The 9,557-nt window shown below is 45.8% G+C and overlaps 1 protein-coding gene across 1 annotated transcript in view; it reads right to left on the bottom strand.

The window, feature by feature from the left end:
* Positions 1–9,557, bottom strand: part of TSPAN32 (tetraspanin 32) — a gene marked incomplete at its 5' end in the record, with an annotated part of 17,365 nt that overhangs the window by 7,165 nt on the left and 643 nt on the right. The gene's annotated exons all lie outside the window — the stretch shown is intronic.

Below are 9,557 nucleotides of genomic sequence, written 5' to 3' on the forward strand. Positions count from 1 at the left end.
TGTCTCCGCCGCTCCAGTCTTCTCATATGGAAGGACTCCTCACACCCTTCCCATGCTCCAGTGTGGGGTCCCTTCCATGGAAGACAGTCCTCCATGAACTTCGTTGATGTGAGCCTTTCCTGTGAAGGTCTTCCCTTCATGACCTGCTCCAGTGTGGGTCCCTTCCATGGGGTGCAGTCCTCCAGAAGCAGCCTGCTCCAGCACCGGCTTCCTACAGAGTCACGGGCTTCTTTGGGCACATCCCCCTGCTCCAGCGTGGGGTCATCTCCGGGCTGCAGGGGGGTCTCTGCCACCTGTGACCCGTTGATGTGAGCCTTTCCTGTGAAGGTCTTCCCTTCATGACCTGCTCCAGTGTGGGTCCCTTCCATGGGGTGCAGTCCTCCAGAAGCAGCCTGCTCCAGCACCGGCTTCCTACAGAGTCACGGGCTTCTTTGGGCACATCCCCCTGCTCCAGCGTGGGGTCATCTCCGGGCTGCAGGGGGGTCTCTGCCACCTGTGACCCTCCTTGGCTGCAGGGCACAGCCTGCCCTCACCACGGGCTGCTGAGGAACCTCTGCTCCGGACAGTGAGTTTTGGGCTGGATCTGGCTGCTTACTTTACAGCTGTATTTCACTTAAACCAAGATAAAGTGAGACTTTGTTCACTGATATTTCATCTGCAAAGACCATCACAGGCTCCCTCGCAGCAAAGCAGGCTCTGACTATGCCACCAGAACCAATTCACTATGTGGGAAAGCCAATGCTCATTAGTGCTTAGTGCTGATAATAAACCTCAGGGCCCAGTTGAGGCTGATGTTCTCCTAGCAGCTTCTCTGGTGGTCGTGCTGCACTAAGCAACCTGGGAGGAGAGTAGGTGAGCTGCCCAGATGTTGACAGCTGCTGCCTGCTGCCCATAGCTGCCTGTGGCTGCTGCCAGACTGGCGAACTCCTGCTCGATCCCATAAGAGATTGACTTGGTCAGGAAAGGTACGACCTGGTGCAGTGGTGCACATCTGCACCTTCCTCATTAATTTAGGTACCGTGTAATGACATTAAACATTGAGGCTAAGGCTGTTAGAAAGATGAGAGTGGATAGGAAAGAACTGAAGGACCAAGATGCCCATAACAAAGTTATGACAGAAAATTATTCCAACTGTTGAAAAGAGTAAGGGAAGAAACCACGAGCAGTCACTGTTTCACGGCCAGCGCAACCACAGCGATCGTGATGATGAGGGTGATCTCCAGGTACACACTGACGACTAAAGATTTCACTTGCACCCTGTTTCTGAGCTGGCCTCTCAGTTATTTACTGCTTTTTCTTTTCATTTTATCAAGCAGCCTCCAAGAACTGAAAGCACAAGGGATTAAATGGAAAATGGTTTATAGCAGTAATTTCCTTTTAGAAAGTGTCTGGGCAAGCCTAAGAGTACAATTTGCTGATTAGTTGTTCTCAGCATTTCTATCTAGCAATTATATCAAGCATTTATATCCAGCTATTATCTGAATGCACTATTCAGATCTTAGTAAGGGAATATCACACTACAAAACCATTTTTTAAGGAGTGAATTGACTGTAGTTCCTCCACATCATCGTTCTGATTTTTGCTAGGATCATTTGATTTTGGAGGAGAAAATTGCTGTCTTCATACAACACAGCAGTCTGTTTTCAAAGATTACCACAGAGAGCGTTCTCATTTAAATATTTCTGAGGTAGGTATAAAGTACTAAATCTCAGTATTTATCACTGGCCGTTTCCTTCTGTGGAGGAGACCGTGCCACGGAGCATAGAAGAGGTCTGGTTTAATAAAAGGAAACAAACAAGAGCAAAAGATTGCACTAATGAACCATCACTTTACCAACTTTTCTGCCTGGGATGGGGTTATGTTTATACTATGAGCTGCAGCCAAGTTCTGAAGCATCAGTCAGGCATGGCAGCATCTATGCAGTCCAAAATGTCATGGTAACTCATGCATGTCTAATGATGTTAAAAAAAAAACAAACCCAAACTTGAAAGCATAAGACAGTTACCAGGTGGTTTCCTGACCTATCCTTATTTGCAACATTATTTTATCCAGCAGATCCAAGTTCAACCCTATATTATCCTTTGATCTGGGACATAACACAGTGAAGAGCTACACTGCAGCACTACTTTGCCCTCAGTTTCCATCCTCAAATTTCCATCTCACACTCCACTGACAGGCAACTTTGAGTCCATTGCCTCAAAATAATTTTCTTTTTCCGTTTCTTATGCCAGGTGTTGGAGAAAAAAAAATATTAAAAATAATCAGGGCGCTTTTTCTCATGTTTAAGCAACAGGATGACTCTTGAGTTTGAGTGGCTATGCTGATCTGTTAATAACATGCTTTAAGAAAACCACAGCTGTGCCCCAGCCCTTAACTCAGAAAGTAGTTAGCGTGCAATGGACCAATACAGCTGCAGAAGAGAGAGTCTATCTGGGCTTCTTTTCAAAAGGTCTTATACTCCCCCCACACATAAGCATCATCATGGTCAAGTGGATTTTCCTGTTAGTGACCCACTGCTGGAGCAGTATTGCTGGATGAAGATGAAGCATCAGCTGGGCTTCAGCTTGAAAAAAATCTCCATGTTACGTGATATGGAGGTCACACCTCACAGCAATTCTTTTACTGGAAGAAGCCGGGTGAAATGTTCCAGCTCTAAATTAGTCAAATAATTGCTGCCTCCCATTTCTGTCTGCATTCCCTAATGAAACATTCATTTAGGGATGATATCAATGGGCTGCTGGATACAATAAATGGAAAATCACCACTGGTATTGACGTGGCTGACTCAATACAGCAGCAATTCTCACTCCAAGCCGGTGGGGACTGCCCCGCTGTGGCGAGCATCCTACAGATGCATGAAGGTTGGATGTGCCACGACAGTGACCACCGGAGCGGCCTCGGGTACCATGGCTGACGCTGCTGGAGGCGCGAGCTCCAGCTCGCACTCTGGCACAGAAAGCAGCAGAAACAGGGCTGCATGGGTTCAGCATCAGGGCAGCAATAAATTATAAAACCCTTGAGTGCAAATGCCTGTGTGGCGCCTCAGGCAAAGGAGAGCAGTGTCTCACTGGGCTGTTACTTGTGATGAGAACACAAACACTAGGAAAGAATCATGATATTTAAAAACACTAAGGAAAGGGTTTTTTCCCCCTTTTCTGTTTTTTCCATGGACTTTAGAGACTGGGAAAAGTTTGGTGCTTACCTTAAAGTGACTGTGCTAGCAGGGTAACAGCAAGATCAAGGAGGACATCAGATTATTCGCAGTGTTTTCACAGCCAAATCGCTGCTTTTTGAAAATCCTCTTAAAACAGCACCATGAGTGGCTACAATCCAGCCCCACTGAATCAAAATCCAGAAGGGAACTACCTGTATGCTTCAGGTCTCCTTTCTGAAAGTACCTGAACGCACCTTCAGCTTGTGTTTAAGTCCTATGAAACCTTCTAGGACTTAAGCAGGCATTTAAGCACTGCCTGCAGATGAGATGGACTGGACCCCGTAGGAGTTCACCCTGACACACACCAGCAGGGGCAGGCATAAACACACCCTGGAAAAACCACCAACTTGGTTTGCCACTAGAAGGACCTCTACAGTCCCACTTAAATCTCCTGAGAGGTGCTGGGTCACTCCTTGCATACCTGCAGAAACAGGAGTTGCACGTGCTGCTTTTGTGCGTGCAAAGACAGGGTTTGCCTCCTAGAGACCCAGGCAATGATGCCTCTGGCTTTGGAAAGGTGCTGGTTGGGAGCAAGATCTGCAGACAGAAGACCACCACTGGTCCCATATGCAGCGAAAGGAGCAGGGAAGCTGCTTTTTTTAAGCATGGGCCCCAGGTGTAGCAATGCTCGTTATTTAACAGCTGCAATTGTTAATTCCAGCTTTGCAGCCCAGGCTGTGGGGTATCTCAAAAGATACCACCTTGCTCACCCACAAAGCATAAATGACTTCATTTCCCCTTCCCAGCACAAGGACGGGAGAGCAAACAGGTTCCTCTGAAGAAAGTTTCAAGCAGAGCAAGACTGCAGGAGAAGGGGAGTGTGCGTGGGAATGACACCCCATGGGCGGCTTGTGTTCCCCACCCATAAAAAGCTAAATCCTCACGTTCATTCTCCATATACAAGCGGTGCAACAGAAATGAGCTAATGCCTTTCTACACATGTGGAGCCGAAAGCCATTGGTGAAATCTCCTTTTGAAATCACCCAGCAAGCTGAGAAACCATTTGATAATTAAGAGGTTGCTGTATCATTGCAGCCAGTGCAAATCCAAGCGACCTCTTCATCCAAAGGACATGGGAAAGCAGGCCTTAACCAGAAGTACAGGCAACTATTTGCACCAGTTACAAATTATCCCGAGCTGGGAATTCATCACTTAATGGGTTTTGAGTAATGTTTACTGTGAACCAATCTCTGCAATTTAAAAGCTCGTTCTGTTGCAAAACCCATCTCACACTGCAGTGATTTTATTTTCCCTGGTTCACCGTGCCACCCTGATTGGCTCATGGGTCTGGCGTCGCGGGGCTGCTGGGTCTCCTCAGCTGCTGCAGAGAAGGGGAACGGCAGAAGATGATGTGACATTGAAACTCCTCTGGCCTCTTTCACATCGAGCCTCAGAACGAAACCCCAAACCTATTTTTGTGTTGGTTAGTGAGGGTACCAAAAGTCTTTAACACCACAGCTGCAAGGCTACCCTTTCTTCCAGCCTCTGCAGGGAGGTTTTTAAAGCAGCAGATAATGGGTGAGGAGAGGAGGGATGCTAGGAAAGAGGAGGAGGAAGCAGCAGCCTTTCCCATCAGATGTGGCATAAGCCCTTCTCTGTATCCCAGGTCCCAGCTGCACTGGGCTGCTCTGGGAATGACTAAGAGACCTCACCTAAACAGGCAGTGGTTTGTGGGAAAGGAGCTGCCATAAAAATAGCTTTGGAAAACAAGACTCAGCTCTTTGGCTTCAGGAACCAGGATTTCCTACTGTGGCTGAAAAACATGTGAAAACCTCATAATTTCCATGGTTACCACAGCTGTTCCATCAAAGGTACTCATGCAGAAGCCATCCTCTCTGCCCTCCCTTGTATGTCAACCTCTCCTTTGCTTTGATTGTACCACGACTGTCGCTCCTCAGAGGTTTGTGACACTTTCCTGCCAATACCATTTCTCTCACCAAGACCATTTTTTGGCCAGATGACCTACAGGATAGGCGACCAAACATACTCCTCACCCTCATGAAGACCCTTGTCTGTGCTAGGTCAGATGTGGAAAGCAATCAACTCTCTCAAGCAGTTTGAACCACGCAGAAAAGCACAGCAGAGTTTCACAGGCACTGGGCTGGGATGTTCCTGGAGCCGGGGGCTGGAGGGCGTGATGGGATAGAGGTGAAGGAGGAGTGTTGGGCACAGCATACGAGGATGGGGCTCAGGAACAAGCTGAGATAGAAAATACTGAAAGAGGAACAGCTCAGCACTGCGGCTAGCGGGAGAAATGGTACTTGAACAGCCTCCAGATTACAAATGTTTTGATTTCAGCTTTTCCTCCAAACAGCTGACCTGCACAGAGAAGTTTTACACCTCTCCAAGCGACAGCAGCACCTTCTCTGTTGGTGCTGTTGGCTAAGAGGCAAAGTGTTTCTTTTTACATGGGGGTAGACCCTAACAGGAAGGCTGCATTATACATGCTGGCAGGACAGGTAGAGGATCTGGGATGTTACTCCAACTTATTTGTTCTTCTCCATTTTGTACACCATTTTCTTGGCAGAACCTGCCAGATAAACATACTTTGGGAATGGGTATGTTATTAGTTTCTCATTAAAAGCACTTTAACATAGGCAGATGGATGCAAAGCAGCCTGGGAAGACAGTATGGATGAGCCCGAGACCTCACAGAACCTATTCAGTGGCCACATAAATGGATCAATAGGGCAAGAATAATTACAGTGCTGAACAGAAGGATCAACCTTTTAGGATAAAGCACGATAAATCTCAGATTCATGATTTCTGCATGTCTGGTATACGCTACTTTAAGAAAAAAGACCGTGGTGACACTGAGTCTATCTGGAATGCAGGTAACTTGAAACTAAAACGTGGCAAAAGCAGAAAAAATGGGAAATGAGGAGATTCACATTTGGTTACAGTTCTCAGGTCTGAGAATATGAAATATTTACAAATAACTCTTCTTTTTTCCCCTGTCCTGCATAGCTTCTCTGGAAGGAGTGCTGTAAACAGGGCTCTGAAAGAGTCACAGAGGCAAAAAAGGCATCTTGCTTTCATCAAGTTCAAATGACATTTCTATCTACTGCCTCTTGAAAATCACCATCCAAACAATTTTTTCAACTGAATATTGGGCCTTTCCACTTCAGATGATTTTCTGTAAGGGGCAGCTGCTTTATGAAGGAAATCTGGATATTATTTTGGTTTTATTGACAGGAGTAAACCACTGACAGCATCTGCCACGGTTTGGTGCAGGAGGGACCTCCCATCTCCTGGCTCCCAGAGGGAAGGGGGGGCTCCACTTTCAGCACTGCCTGTGTTCAATACCTCACCTGTGGGGAGGGAGAGGACAGGATCTATTGATGCCAGTTCCCAGCTGGCATTTCCAAACTGAACAGGCGGATCTTTTGTCTGGCTTTTCAATGGAAAGTCAATGTATTTTGCATGGGAAAAAAAAAGTAAATTTTTGTTTTAGCCATGAACGTGGGGGCAATAGCCCCTCTGTGCTCTCGGAGGCACCGATTCAGGCATGAATAATGGGCATATTCATCCATATTCAGTTTTACAGTCCCAAATTCTCTTCCTTTCCTGATAGCTGCATGTATACATCCCATTGGGCTTACAATTGTCAGCTGTCAATTTGGCTGCATTTGATTTTTTTCCCCGTATTACCACAATTTCTGACAGGACTGACATGCAGTTGGCTGGGGTGGACAGCTGCTTTAATTTTGCTCTGTATTTTGAGAGAGTCAGACAAACAAATGGCTCTATAATGAGACTCCAGGAGTCTTCCCCTGCTCCATTCAGTTTTCTGTACCATCGCATGACCTGTCTTTCTGTCCTGGAGGGGCAGTCACCTTTGCATTTCATAGAATCCCAGACTGGTTGGGGTTGGAAGGGACCTTAAAGACCATCCAGTTCCAACCCCCCTGCCATGGGCAGGGACACCTTCCACTAGACCAGGTTGCTCAAAGCCTCATCCAGCCTGGCCTTGAAGACATCCAGGGATGGGGCATCCACAGCTTCTCTGGGCAACCTGTCCCAGTGCCTCACCACTCTCTCCAAGAATAATTTTTTTTCCTGATGTCTAATTACCCTCTTTCCATTTAAACCTGTTACCCCTTGTCCTGTCATCACATGCCCTTGTAAAAAGTCCCCCTCCAGCGTTTCTCTCACATCTGCATTTCTCTCTCACATCTGCATTCCTCCCACTGGCGAGATAGGCTATTCTTCAAGTGAAACTGAATTTTCATGTTTTGTAAGTGACACTTGTAACTAAATCTATCCTCATTTATATTCCCTGTTTCTCTTTGCATTTTAGCAAAGAAGCAGAGAAACCCAAGATGTTCTCTAATGGTATTTTAATTTTTCTGTTGTTAGAAACACTGTGGGTTTTCTTTACCCAGAAAGTAAACATTTTACAAAAATCCTAATTTTGCCTAGTGGAAGCCGTTCTGCTTAAAGAAACCCAACAACCAGCTACTAAAGCGAACCATAACACATGGGTGCATTTATGGGCAGGGCACAGAAAGCAAAAAACCCAGAAAATAATTCAAAGTAAAAACAGATGCAGTGGTTGAGATATACAGAGAAAGTATTCCTTAAATATTTTCAGCAAAATATCTTTTTTTGAATGGCACATCCCTGTATTAACCTAATGCACAACTTTGTCTTGCAGACTTTTTATACTCTACTCCATGCTTGTGGATTAAAAATTATAACTAAATAGTCCATTTTGATAACACGATTTTACAAGACCAACCAGACACACTTTCTGGTGCCATTTCTCCTTTATTAGCACAACTTCTGTTTCAATCTTTCATTACAAACTTCTGCAGAAGAAAGAAGAAAGTGTGCTCACGGCCCCCCTTCTGTGCTGGTCATGAAAATTATTTCCATATTAAATAGTTAGTGTGAATATAATAAATTTTTATAGTTTTGCCTGAAAGCAGCGAAAATATATACAGAGGCTGTGGAAAGACTTTTTCATGGATGTCTCAGATCTGATTGAATCCGCTTCAGCCAGGTAAGTGCAGAGATACAAGACACTGCTGTGCCATCAGCACTCCCCCTAAGATTTCCAAAACAGCCAGACAAACTCACGAAGGAAAAATCCATGGAGAGCACTAAAGGAAAAGCACCAGCAGGTGCCACCAGCAGGCACCTGAGCCACAAGCTGTTGGCATCTGAAAAAGCACTGCTTTACACTCGCTGGGCTGTTGTGCTCCTACCTTGGTCAACAGCGGGAGCCTGTCTTAGAGTAAGCACCTTTGGTCTGACCCAGCATAGCCATCCACATGTATCCAAGGATTTTCAACTACTGTGGCCACCGGCCAGCTCTGGACAAACCTTCTAAAGAAGCAGGACCTTACCCCTCACCTTAACCTTCAGACTCTCCTTCCAGAAGCACTGGATTTTAATTTTTGCACAGGATACTGAGCAATTTTTGGGAGAGGGCTTCTTGTCCCCAGTAAGTGTGATTGCCAGTCCTAGCATGGACTGGGGCTCTGGGATTTTGATGGAGTTGTGCTCCTCCAGCACAGAACAAAAGGCCAGCCTTCTGACACACTGGTCTTCGATCTCCCGTAAGATTTGTACCCCTAAAGAGATGAGCTGGCAGCATCAACGTGACCCTAACCCACTGGGATGATGTTTCACATCACTCATATCCTCATTGCTGGCCAGAACATCGCAGGTTGTGACACGTACCTGGGGCTGGGGAGGAGCAAAATGGAGATGAGGACTGACCCTCTGCATGAAACATCTATCAAAGTTCCAAACACTTATCTGAAGTATTGTTAGATCATTTAGTTACTTGCCTAAAATAGCAGCATTCTGCTTTCAAAAAAAGGAAGTCAATATTTTTTTGCACTCCCAAGTCTCTCAATTTTTTTTTTTTTTGGAGTGCAGGAAGGGAAATAAAGACGAAGCAGCAGCAAATTCCTCTGAATAGGAAGAGCAATAAATATACAAAAAGCAAATTATATCAGATTAGGAAAGGCTCAAAAAGAAGTCTATACTTCTTTAGGCTACTGAACATTAAGTTCCATTGCTGCTTTCCCCAGCATCCCACTACCCTAGCACCTTACATCTCCAACACCATCGATCTACCACAGCACCAGCAAGTTCTGCGTTAATTCAAACACCAACTTTCTTGCAAATTCAGCCTCATTGAATCTTCTCTTTCTGGTCCGGTGTCACAGTGACTAAAATCACCATTTTTCACACTAGTGTTTTTACTGTACCACTGCTGCTGGATAATAAGTCCATCTCCTGGGTGTTTCTCCTGGCCATTGCCAGAGAAAACCTGAAGAGTCTCAACCTGCCACTGCCTTTGAATAGAGGCTCCCAACTGACGGCAGCCGG

The sequence above is a fragment of the Eurypyga helias genome, unplaced genomic scaffold (assembly GCF_000690775.1).
Source record: "Eurypyga helias isolate BGI_N326 unplaced genomic scaffold, ASM69077v1 scaffold12250, whole genome shotgun sequence".
NCBI lineage: Eukaryota > Metazoa > Chordata > Aves > Eurypygiformes > Eurypygidae > Eurypyga > Eurypyga helias.